The sequence below is a fragment of the Corapipo altera genome, unplaced genomic scaffold (assembly GCF_003945725.1).
Source record: "Corapipo altera isolate COAL_440 unplaced genomic scaffold, ASM394572v1 24, whole genome shotgun sequence".
Classification (NCBI taxonomy): domain Eukaryota; kingdom Metazoa; phylum Chordata; class Aves; order Passeriformes; family Pipridae; genus Corapipo; species Corapipo altera.
Window position 1 is genome coordinate 1,112,782 of NW_020884903.1, and position 13,348 is coordinate 1,126,129.

At 45.8% G+C, this 13,348-nt stretch overlaps 1 protein-coding gene across 1 annotated transcript in view; it reads right to left on the reverse strand.

Moving 5' to 3' along the window:
• EPB41L3 (erythrocyte membrane protein band 4.1 like 3) overlaps positions 1–6,622 on the reverse strand; it is a 138,714-nt gene extending 132,092 nt beyond the window's left edge. Inside the window, exon 1 of the mRNA XM_027650781.1 lies at positions 6,454–6,622. The gene's annotated coding sequence lies outside the window, so the exon portion shown is untranslated. The remainder of the gene's footprint in view (positions 1–6,453) is intronic.
• Between the last annotated feature and the right edge of the window lie 6,726 nt (positions 6,623–13,348).

The following is a 13,348-nucleotide window of genomic DNA, read 5'->3' on the forward strand; positions in this document are numbered from 1 at the left end:
TGAATTTCTCTCATTTCAACTGGTGTCCACTGTCTCTTGGCCTTCCACCACTGGGAAGAGACTGGAATGACATAACTCTTCTAGTGAAAAGAAAGGAAATAATTCCTTATACTTTTAGCTCTGCTATTTATCTGTTTATGCAAAGTACACTTTGCTCTTCGATTTAGCTTGCTATTTCAAATTTTAACTTTGCTAGCAGCATTTGCCAAAAATTCAAATATAACCAAATCAGAGTGAAAGCGAAAAACAAATCTAAGAATAAAACTTGGGTGGAAATGCTTGCCCACGTGATCACATCGAACTTCCCCCTGATGTGCCATGGTGACAACAGCACTTCAGCACTCATTGCTGCATTTCCAGATATCAAAGCAGCATCTCTTTATATAGGTGCAACACAAGAGCCAATTATTCATGTAGATTACAAAATAGGCCAGAAAAGCAAGATACATGCTGAAGCAAAGCCATGAGGAATGCAATCTTCTAGTTTTCAGACTCAAAGAGTTTTGAGTAGTGTGTCCATCACAGTAAATATGCATTACTTCCTGGGCCCAGAAGCTATTGCTCTCTCAGGCTGATCAAGGTTTCTTAGCACATCAAAGGATGGCAATCTGAAGCAGCAGTCCACTTACAGACCTTTCTGCTTCTCAGTCACCAAATTACTATGTACCAGTCAAGCAGAAGGCTTCTTAACTGCACTTCTAAGCCATGCAACTGAGGAATAAAAGACATAACTGGAACTAAGAGAGGAGGTAAATGCAGCAGTGCAACAAATGTTCTGAAAGGTCATATGAAATGTGATTAGTGCCATTATCCTCCAGGACTCTGAAAATTGCCGAGACAACAGCTTTCCAGCATAAGCTATGGATCAATAAAAAGGATTAAGCAATAATACTTCAGAAATGCTCAAAAGTAAAATATCAGGCTTTATCTCAAATTATCTCTCAAGCTGTGCCTGAGGAGTTGAAAAGCCATCTTATACTCCCAGGTTCTTTGCATCAGTGCAAGAATGCAGGTGACGCAGACTGTGCACACTCCAGAGACAGAAAAGGAAGGAGAGGGAGAGCCAATGCCAACCCCCACCCCCAAGGGGTGTGCCCCAGCTAAACCCAGTTGCAATCTGTCAGCAAGTGGCCAGTGCCAGCCCTACGCTCACTCCCACACCTTACCCAGGAATGGGCCATCGCCACACCAAGAACACTCACATTTCCCTGGAACACAACAAGCAGCCAACTCCATGCCCAAATGATATTTGCCTTCTCCCTCAAAACTTAAGCCTGTGCATAAGCGAGGTAGTCACAAAGCAAGTGAGAGGTGAAGCAAGTTGTTTTCCTTAATTGAGCCTATTAGTAGTAACGAGTCACTCCTGCTAGGTCTAAATAGCTCAGAGATAAATCCCAAGGCTGCTAAGCTGCCAACCACCTCCTATCAGTGCTCAGAGGCAGCTTTACTCCTACAGACAAAGCTCAGTAAATACTACCACCTCCAACCATGCTTGCTTCTAGGGCAGATCTCCAGGCTGATATGCTCAAACCAAATGTTTTTCCTGCAGCTGTCCAGTCATCTTTACTGAAACACCAAAGTGCCAAAACCTCATCCTCAGGTAGCAACAGCAGGTACCCCCAGATGGATATTCTGCAGGTCAGCCATCTGCACATGAGAAAAGCGTATGACCCTGACAGAGCTTGGTGCTTGCTTTATTTTATTCTGAAAAAAGAGACCTCACCAGAGACTACTTGGAATGGAAGACCTTTTCATGGAAAAATCTGATACAATATTTAATGCAAACACACCATCAACACTTCAGGTCTTAAAGTTCATACCACAGGCAACACCAGTATTAGGAACAGTAAGAAGAACAACATAGTGCTTTTCTAAAAAGTCATCCAATGAATTAATCACTTTCTGTCTGAACTACTTGCAAAACAACTGAATAAGCCAGAAAAGAAAAATTAAAATGTTCTGAGCCGTTGCTTCACAGTGTGTCTTACAGAAAAGTAATTTAAAAATTATTACAAAGGCAATAACACTCAATCTCACAAAATGACAGTATTCCAAATTAATCCAGTGCATGTTAATTCCTTCACCTTTGCCAATGATTAAGCAGAATAAGAAAAAAAAACACTCCATCAAAAATAAGTTGAAATTCAGTAAGCTTTGCCTGTTGCTTTGACAAAACCAACACTGCAAGAACAGCCTTAGCTTTCATCAAACCCAACTTCCAACACATGACATTCTTCCTCTCTCTCCCAAGCAGACAGAAATAAGTGAAATTCATTTTTCAGACTCACCAAAATTATCCATATTCCAGGAGGCAGCCATTCATCCAGTTTGTGAAGTTCATGGTTGCAGCACGGTCATAGCAATTAGCAAGAAAATGAAGGGAAAAAGAAGAAAAAAAAAAACATTTTTGAGATTCAATGAACAACACAAACCTACTGCTTTCTGTACAGTCCGCATTACAGAACAGTTTCAGATAAGTCATTAAATGGCATGAACATAAACCCACACCCTGAACTTACTCTGAAAAGAAATAAACACAACTGCAATGCCATATTAATAAAAGAATAATAATTACAGTCTGTCAAGGCTGACCTCATAAAGAATACTTTTTTAAGGGGGGGGAAAAAAGGTATTTTTAAGAAAAATCAAACTTTCTATTGTACCTCCCCCATCAGGCAACAGGTGGGCAACATCACATACAGAAAAGGTATGTTATTTTCTCACACTGCTGACATTTCTAAATCCTTGATGAAGAGATGTAACATTTGGCAAGGAAGTGAGGCAAAACCACCACAGGCCACAGCAACTGCTCATTTTCAGAATCCTCAGTCAAGGATGGGGGACCAATAATTTATTCTTTGCAATTAAGGGGGCCTGCAGCCTACCCCACAGCTGAGTATCAATGCACTGTTACACATCTGCAAACTGTCAAGAACACCCAAGCTGAAATAACTTTTTTTTTTTTAATGTGGACCTTGAACAGTGTCTGAGTGACCAAACACAGAGTGTGTCACTTCTCTCCTACTAATAAAAACCCAAGAAAGAATTTTACAGCTTTCCCAGGCTCAGCATTGATTTCTTTTGGCAACTGCTCCTAAACACTCGACCAATTTAGCATTTGGTTTTTTTGCTTTTCTGTTTGGTTGATTTTTTTCATTATTATTCCTTTGAAGAGGAAATACTTCAAAGACATCAGTATGAAATGCCAATTGCTATGGGTTAGCCTAAACAAACCTCGTGTGTGTATGTAAGGGCAGGGAAAGGCGTGCTCTTCTTTTGACTAGAGAAACCAGTTGCCTGTGCTAGTTCAGGATATGCTCGAGGTCCAAAGCACAGAGACAGCAAGGAGAGTGCCAAAGCCTGCAGCGGAAGGAAAGGAGGCAATGAAGAAAATGCTGCCATCTTCTCCCAGCAGCTCTATGACCATCAGAGTGATCATCACACGAAGGCTGATGAGATGACAAAAAGCCAAAGGTCATTGCAGAGTTCCTTGCAATGGAGTAGGATATCTTCTCAGTTCACGTTTCAACCATCCAAATTGTCCAAACCAGCTGTTCTCAGGAACAGATATCCTCACAACTCAGTGCTCTTCTGCTTGGTACCAGAAAAGGGCTCAAAGCCAGAGCAGTATTTTGGCCTCCAAAAATCCCAAGGCAGCTTAAAATGGCAGTGAGCCACCAGTATAGCCCCGATGTAGTTTCTACTTGGTCCCTGCAGAAACCATGTCATACAAAGACAAATTTATCTGTTGGTGTCAAAAAATAAAACAGAACTGGCACAATCAACTCCTTTGCAGCCCCCCAACAATGAATAACAACTGATGAGTTACCTCCTCCTCTGCCTCCATGGCCCATTAATAAGACAGCACGAAAGACTGCAGAAGAAGGATGGGGATTGCTCATTTATTTACCACTTTGCTAGCAAACAGCTTTTTTTTGTTGCTGTTTTTGTATGACTCCTTTTACAGTAGGAGCCCTTCCAACACCTTCATATGAAGAATATTGGAGAGGAAAGGGAAAAGAGATTGCAAAGGATTTGCCTTCACTTCTGATTTCTCTTGTCAGTCTTGTGAACCACAGTCCTTCCCAAGAGCACCAACCATGCACCACTACTGTCAGCATGACTGTAGTGACAGATTGCCCGCAAGATATTATCTGTCTTTTACCTCTGCAAGGGAAGCTGAGATTACTGGGAGGACATTTTCACCGGAGCAGACATGACTCAAAGATACTCCCAAGGATTGCAAAGGCCACTGAGTGACCTGCGTAAACACAGGGCTGCATACTAAAGAAACTGAGATTTTGATGGTGGTATGAAGCAAGCTTAATATTAACAAATTTATCAGGAGGGGGTCACAGGAAAGCAGCTGCTGAGTAGAGGGGAATGGCGGGAAACATGGTGTGCCAAAAGATGAGAAAGGAACAAATCAAAAATGTATGGATGACTCAGAGCTGGCAGAATCTGAGCAGGAGAGCTGCTGAACTAGTTTATTTAGAACGGGGAGGAGACAGGAGAGAAGCATTTCCATTGACAATACTGCATATACATTTCTCAGTGAGGAGAAGGTGTGATTGTTGAAATTTGACACATTATAAGGGGCAGCTTTCCATTATCAGCTCAGAAGGTTTGTTAGGGGAAAAAAAAGTCATGATATGTCATGATGGGATGGACAAACAGATGAGACTTAAATTGCCTTGAGCATTGCAGCAGCATCCACTGCCTACACTACCCCTCAGTTGCCTGGGTCAGGGTGCAAAGAGATACATAAGAGCAAGACCACAGAGGCATTTTGCGTTCCCCCTGTTCCTCTTCACATTCTGTTTCTGCATGACACTTGTTATGAAACTGAAAACATTGGTTCAGCTTCAGGCAGCAATTTTAGGGTCAATTGCTTCTTCACCAGACATTGAAATCACAATTTGTCAAGCATCAAATTAACTGTGAACGTTTTAGGGGACAGTGAACTTGAGTTATGTATTATTACTGAGTCCCCCTCCTCAAAAGCCTATCTGCAATCTCTCTTGATATGGCAGGTACTTTTTTTTCTTTTGCTAGAATCACACTTTAAGATGAACTCTGCAATTACACTACTTGCTTTTTGCTCCATCAACTCATTCCTGACTATTATACACTCTCCAGAGTCCAGATCTCAAGTGGTAGAATACGCTTTCAAAATCATGCAAAGCGTTTTATCCATTTATCACAAAAGTACATCAATATAGGTTTTCCAGCTGAAAGCATTTGAAAGTTTCCTCAAAACTTTTATAGTTCAGCTTGGACCTATTCCTAATCCACAGACAGGGTAAAAGGCTCATCTGGCACCAGCACACCATGAAATAAATAAGCAACAAAGCAGTAATAATGTTAGCTGTCCAACAAAACCCCAAAACCCACAGCTACGCATCTTTCCCTAGTACTGTCAGTACAACACAGAACAGCTACAGGCCTTGGTGCTGCAACTGATTTCACTCTGGATCCAGCTGAATCAAACTGGTATTTAAACAGCATTCCAGCCAATGCTCCAGTGGTCTAGGAGAGATGGAAACTACTGGAAATTGGAAAGACATTGTTGGGAATGATGTCAGATTTTATGCCACCTCCAGTAGCAATTCTAGGTGAGAATCAAACTTCTATATTTTTACTCTTCTACGCAAACATTAAAAAGTGAATACAAAAAATGTGTTCTTTAAAATGGAAAAAACTGTCCGGGAACATTCCGCAAATTCTATGCATCTTCAGTTAATCTAAATGAGAAGGGATATTTTGTATCAAGATGGGATGCTCATAAAACTTTTGGAAATATGGTAGTTAATATGAAAAATTATGAAATCAGCAGCGAAGATTTTCCATTTAAGCAATGCATAACGTAAAGATGAGTTTGGTTTGTTCAGCCTCCATTTTAGGTCTACAGCCCTACCTCCACAGTCTGCTATCTGACCATTGAAGCACCTGTGAAAGCTTACCATATCACAAGCAATGAGCTATACAGCTGAAAATTCCCGGTTGCCTTCAGTAAAGCAAAGGGAACATTAATCAGCAGCAGTACCAAAATCTCCCCTTTAGCACTTGGGCTTTATATTTCAGGGATATCTGAGTGTCACCGAACAGAAGCTGTGGTAAGCCCTCAGAAGGTGAGGAACTTCAGGTCTTAGCAACATCCAAGGTTCATCCAAGAACATCTATGAAAAAGCCATACACCTGTATGTAAATAAATATACACATATACAGAGTATATGTATGTAAACACATACAAATGCATACACACATATATATAAATTAACTATAATTAATATAAAGAAGCTCATCACCCAGCAGGTGGCACTCATAACCTGAGCTCCTGAGGCTGGAGTGTGGTGGGAGGCTGGGAGCAGGCACTGCTCAACAGGAGGCACCACCGTTATGGGAGGTAAAGACACCACGGGCAGGAAAGCATTCACCACTCTTTTGCAATACCTGCTGTGTCAAGTCCAGCATCTGGGCCAAAATCCCATGTAGCTTACTGGCCAGCCATCCCCTCCATTAATTCCCTCAACAGCAGTAAAACTCCCCCTTCACTGCTGCTAATTCTCAAGAGCTCTTGCAACCTTTCCAAAGGAGCAGTATTTTGTGGATTGAAGGGTCATGGAACATTTTTGATGTAGAAGCATCACATTATGATGTCAAGAACAATACAATTAAATGTAAAGCTTCCTTCAGACTTCATCACTTCTTTTCTCCATTTAACACACCCAACTAGCTTTCAATCAGTCCCACTAATAATTTGGGCTTTTGAAGATCTCATGAATGAGCAAATCAGAACTGGCAGAGGAAATGCTGGTTTCCTTTGATTAAAATTAAAGTCTTGTTTTCACCCATGACTTAAGTGTCACTATCATATGTACATTCTTAATACACCTCCTTCTTCAGCTGAGTGGTGCTTCAAACTTCAGCTGAGTGGGTTTGTTTTTAAAAAAATATTTTCTTTTCAAATTCAATATTCCACCCATTTCCCTCCCCTCTTAAAAAAAAAAAAATAAACAAAAAAATCAGTTTAGAAGCATCAATTTGAAAACATCGGCTCTGTGGGGAGCAATGCTGTTTCCCGTAAGAGAATGCTTTGTGTCAGATTGAAAGATACCTTTCCAAGGTCATTTCATGTTCCAATGGGTTTGTTATGAAGTTGTGGAATGGCAGATAAGGTTGCAGGAGATAGTAAAGTGCCTTCCTAAGCTAGTTCTGGGCAGTAATGTGCAACCAATATTTGAGCAAAGGACTTCTACAACATTTACTTCTGAAAGAAATGTCATATGCTGAAATAAATGGTGCTGCAGGAAGGACAGGAATAGTACTGAGATACCGATAATCTGCTTCCCAATTAAAAAAAAAAAACAAAAACCAAAGAAAAGGCCATTTTCTTGACAGATTTGCACTAACTGCAAATGTTTATGGCACTTGGCAACAATTGGATGCTTCTAGGAACGTTAGGGGGTATCTCTTCAGCAAGTTAAGATACTCAACCCTGTGTCATAAGAAGAATTTGATATTAAAAACTGTTCAATTCAGAATCAATAGTGATGCCTCCAAGTTACAAGAACAAGGATACCACAGCAGTTCCCTATTAGGTACCAAAAGTAATAATTTGCAAGGCTAAAAGGAGAAAAAAAAAAAAAAGGCACATATCTAAGAATGTTTCTTCGAAAGTCCTGTACTTACACATGAGGGAAACGATGATCCAGTATTTTTAGACTGCTTCTAGCAGAACCCAAAAATGGAGGAAACCATACAACAGTATCCTCTTAGCAAGCTTTTAATGCTGCCTGAGCCTATCCCAAACTCTGAAAGAAGGTAAGCATCTGGCAGCACACTGAATTGCGTGCCACCATTTCAGCCATCACACCAGGGACTAAATCCTTCCCTGGAAAGAAGAGAGAAACAAGCAAGCAAACTCCAGAGAGACAGAGAGAAGGGGGGAAAAAAATCCTCCTCACAAATGGTTAGCTACATCTTAATGAGGTTTAAAGCCTGAGGAAGGATCACTCATTTGGAATACAGAAATGCAAGCATTTAGCATCGGAACAGCCCTAGCAAAGGGATAGTGGAGTGTGGGGGGGTGTTTTTTCAAGTCCCAAATGAGCATCTTGTGGGTCTAACAGCCTGTCCGGAAAAAATTAGAAAAATGGCCACCCAGCATTGAACTATGCACAAAATGCAGAGTTTCGGCGTTTCCAGTTCTGCATTGCACCCTGCGCTCCCAGCCCCCCGCATTCCCACAGGCTCCCAAACACCCCTGGCCCCCTCACGCCACTGCCCACTGCCGAGGAGCGGGGGACTACGGGTCCCTCGGCGCTATCTGCAACCACCTCCGGGTCTGTATTACTCTACTACTTTTAATTTTCCTACTAGTATCACTTTTCTAATGAGCTGCTGTTGCTACAGAAATGTAAATATCGCCAGCTGACTAGTTCGGGGATTTTTTTAAACGTCCGAAAAGGCAGAGAAATGGGGGGGGGGGGGGGGGAACACCTCATAAATATCCACTATTAAACATTTTTAACGCTAAAGCCGCACTGACCCTGCCGCCCGCCCGCAAAACCTTGCGGCTTCCTTAGGACTGGCCCCAAGCCTACGTTAAACCTTCCCAAAAACCGGCTTCAGCGCCCATCAGCACGGGCTAGGCTTACCAGGGGATGCTCCCCCGGCCGCGCTCCAGCTTGCGCGGCGCAGCGCGGCCCCTGCGCGCCCCCGCACCCCGCCCCCGCCGCGCACCGCCCGTAACTTTGCAGACGCCGCCGCGTCCCAGCGCCCAGGCGGAATTTTCGCGGGGGTCAGAAAGGCGGGAAGGGCAGCTGAGTGACAGGCTCCTGCAAGAGCTGTAGCCCGCCTGCGGCACTCCCGCACCGCACCGCCCGGCCCCGCGCATCCCGCGCCGCGGGCGGCAAGTCCGCCCCGCCGCCGGGGCAGGGGCGAGCCGTGGCCGAGGACCCTCGAAACGACCCACGGCGGGGACGAGCGGGGGCATGGGACAGCCCACACGGCCAAAAGCAAAAACGCGGAGAGGAGAATGGAAGCAGACGAGAAGGCGCCCCCGCGCCGCGGCCCCGCCGTCCCCAGCCCTTCCTCCGGAGCCGCGCAGCGATGTGCGGCAGCAGCGCGCCCCGCGGGGGCAGCGCACGCCCCTCGGCCCTCCCCGCTGACCTCAAGCCAAGGACAGCTCGGCGATCCCGCAGCGCAACGAGACCCGCGGGCCCCGCTGAACCGCGCCGGGCCAGGCGGCAGCAAGAGCGACCAGGGGAAGCGAGGGGAGCGGGGGCAGCAGCTCCTCACCTAAGCACGCCCCGGTTGGTGCTCTCCGCCGCCGCTGCGGCTCCTCCCGCTCTCCGCGGAGAAGGCTGGCGCGGACAGCCCCGGCTCGCCGAAGTTACGCGCCGTCGCGGAGCCGGGCTCCCACCTGCAGCGCCCGTCAGACTCCGGCAACCAGTACGGCACAGCACCGCACGGCTTGGCTCGGCCCGCCCCGCTCCTCCCCATTGGAGCCGCCGCCGCTCCGCCTCCGCCCTCCCGAAGCAACCGCGGGGGCGGAGGTAGGCAGAGGGGTCTGGGACCCCTCTGCTCGCGGACCTGCGGTCGGGGCAGGTGAGGAGGCGTGAGAGGCATCAGCTCCTCTTGCCAACCCCCAACCGTCCCTGTTTTTTGGTGGTTTTTTTTTTTTTTTCCTTTTCTGGGGAAAAAGGAAAATGCTGAAAGCGGATCCGTGACGTTACTTTATGCCATCGCTTCGTACTGTCGGGCTTATGGGGAGCCCGCTGCCTCAGCAATCGCTGAGAGGCTCTGATGCAGGCGCTGCCACCCGGTCCGAACCATCTGAACATGGTCTCTAATGCCCCGAAAAGGCAGCGGTAGCCCAGGCAGGATGTCACAGGGTCAGCACTCCGTGACAGACCCAGGGAAACCGCAAACTTCTGTGCGACAGTTAGAGGACAGGGCCGAGTGAGCAGCCTCGGGGCTTCCTGGGCAACGCTGCCCGCAAAAAAACCTGAGCATTTCAGCCTTTCAGTCTCCTTCCCTCAACAGCCCATTGCAATTTCTGACTTTTTTTTTTTTTCCTGTTCAATTTATAGGTAGCACAAGTGTGTTCTAGACAGAGAAGGACAGTGTATGGGAACTGAGGGACGGAAACAAGAATACAGCTGCGCTGGTTGGAGTTTAAAGACAGTTTCCAGATAGTGGGAATCCCCTCTTGGATTTGGGAGCAACCACCCTGAAATTTTGGAGAAGGAGGTTGCACCTCTGGCAAAACAGCTGTCCCAGGAGGGGACATCTTCAGCCACATTTAGAGGTGAAGAGGATACCCACACAGATGTGAGAATTTCCTGGACCAAAGCACAGCGGGGAAGAACCAAAACCACTCACGGCTGACTTGTCTTGGGCAAAGCGGTTGTGAAATGTCCAGACGAGGGGAAGTGTTCCCAGACCAGCCGCTTTGGGTGTCATGCCTAAGTCATTAACACCAAGATTACACCTGACCCTACCGAGGTCTGTAAGTCACGCCGAGGCTGACTTATCCTCCGTGGGAGGCAGCCAGAATCGCCGCATTTAGAAAGCCTGCTGGCTATGCAGAGTCGGCGCTTAACGCCCAGCAAATCCCTCTGCTCAGCGGCAGGGAAGGCCCCGGAGCCAAGCAACACGGACAGACGGGCTGTGTCCCAAAGGCCACGGTGCAGGCTGCAGTAGGAAAGGCTGCGGCGTCCTTTGGCGTGCGGCCAGCAGCTCCTGCTGGCACCTCTGCCTGAAGTTTGCCCGCAGCACAAATAATTGCTGAGATCCACCACATGTAGTCTTAAGAGTTCAAAGGATACCCGTGGGGGAGAGCTCCTTATGGGGGGGGGGCACGGTGTGCCAGCTGCCAGTGGCAAAGGTTAAAGTTCTGACGGGGAAATTTTAGTTCAGCACCCAAGATAATTTTCTATGATAAGTTATGCTTAGGTTGGCTCAGCAAGAACATTCTGCTATCGAAGGGAGTTGTGTGGCAAGCAAATTTCCTGGGCGCTTGCATTTTTATTTTTTATTTTATTTAACTGAGGATCTATGTACACTTATTGACTTTTACAGCTTTGCAAATTGATATGCAAGAGGGGATGGTCTCAAAGACTCTGACTTCATTCTTTTGCTGTTTGGCAAAGCATTCACAGAAACTAAAGTCCTGTGTCTATGTCAGGATGCACATAACGAGGTGAGAGAGCTGTGATGTGACCCTGGCCAGTGCATCAGCAGGCGTCCTCTAGCCAGGAGCTGGTGATGTTACAGCAGGGCTGTGGCTCCAGCTGAGAATGGTGAGGCCAGGCTTCCCAGCCGGAGCAGGGCTGCGAGGTGAGTGAAGCTGTGAGCACCAAAGGGGCTTTGGTCATGCCACACATTGCTATCACATAATAGACTGACAGTGCATCCCATAGAATAACGGGTTTCTTAGCTGTGCTAAGGTCAAGGTGGGCTCTGGGAAGGAACCATGTGTGTAGCAAAAGTGCTGTAAAGTGAGTGCTAGGGGTGGGAAGGCTCCTGGGGGAAGCTGGTGCTCTGCCATGGGCAGCAGCAGGTACCTGGGTCTTTAGGGGAACTGGCTTCAGGTAATTCCTAAGCAATTGCCTGGCCGTGCTTTATTGGACAAAATGGCTGAAGCATATTTTGTTCCGCTGATGTGGGAAAAGGCCGCGTCAGTCCCTGTTGGGGAGGCATTAATTAAAGGAACTAATGGCGAGTTCCTAAAATATCCATCGGAGTGATCAGGATGTCTGCTGAGAGAAATCTGACTTGCTGGGCTTCAAGTTGTGCCAAGTCATTGTGTTAATCAGGAAATGAGGGTGTTCTGGGGCAGGTAAAACAGAAATAAATCACGCTGACCCTCCTCTGGTACTTTCTGCTCCTATTTCCAAAGCCACATTTTGGGAGGTGGCTTACATACGTTCGTTATGTTGCTACTTAGTAGGATGTAACAGCTCTGAAGCACTTTTTTTTTGCCTATGTTGAGGTTAATGCTTTCAGCGCATTGTATAGGAGTCTCTCCTTACTAAAACTACCATCCTAAGCACCCGTCTCTGAAACTCCCCTGCTAAGTATCCCTTTCAGGGACTGCATTAGAAGAATGTTAACCTAATTTATGGTAACCTGACATGACAATTCGTGGTAATAGGTGATAAAAAGTTGAAACCTTGTGACAGAGGACATTCATCTCTGACCATGATGTCATCATGGGAAGTTGCAGAGGGCTGGCTCAGGAAAGCACAGACCTTGTGAGCGTGGGATGATGAATGAGGGGAAGTATTTGCAGCATCACTCTGAAGAGTCATTTACATCAGACAGGATCATTATTTCCACACATTCCAGTAGTTCCTAGCGTGGACTGGCCTCATATATCCAAACTTTTATGGGTCCTCTATATTATTTGTGTGGCAGTGGTGGGTTTTTTACTTTAAATGAACCTAATTAATAATGCTTCATCTGTGGGATGGTGGGAGAGGAGCGGCTGGTGGTCACTCCACTTCATACTCTGAAGGAGAACTCCCTGAGGGTTGGAGTGCTTTGAGGATGAGGCCAGAAGTACAGATTTACAATTAAGTTTGTGTTCACATAAAAGGGTTAATAAATACTACACTAATACACTGTGCAGATGGTCTTTTCTTTGCAGAAGCACTTTTCTGAATGGTCTCTGCATCCTCGCCATCGCAGGCACATCAACTGGCAACATTGGCTATTGGCATCCTCTGCCCGCAGGGGTGTCTTGCAGACCTTCCACTGTGGCACCAGTCCTCATTTGTGTGCTGTGAAAATCTGTTCCTGAAAAGTTTTCTGGTCTGACAACTTACCTGCTTACAATAAAATCCAAGAGCCCTTGTTTAAATGCTCTGTTTCCAGTAAATGAAACTACACCATAGAAGCAGCTTTGCCCCTGCCTGGTCATTTTAAATCATAGGGGTTTTTTAGGGGAACCAGGGCAGTGTTTGTTATAATTTGTCAGCCCCTGAGGATTGCTTTCAAATTGGAGACCATTATTATCTGAGATTAGAGCTATCCCCAGCTTCATTTTTATACTATCATCAGCAGACATGAGTTTAAAAGACAAAAAGACAGAAAGAGGCAGCATCCCTGTCCCGGCAAATACATGGTCTGGGGACTGAAACAGATTTATTGAAATCAATGTGCACTTTACCATTGATTTCTTTGTGCAGTGAGGCCTCCTTTAGAGCTTGTCAGCTTTTTCTTGTAAAGCTGAAATGAGACTAACCTGATGTAGAAACACTGAGGATTTTGAGGTGATACCTCTCTCTCTGTTTCTCTCTCTGTTTCTCTCTCTGTTTCTCTCTCTGTTTCTCTCTCT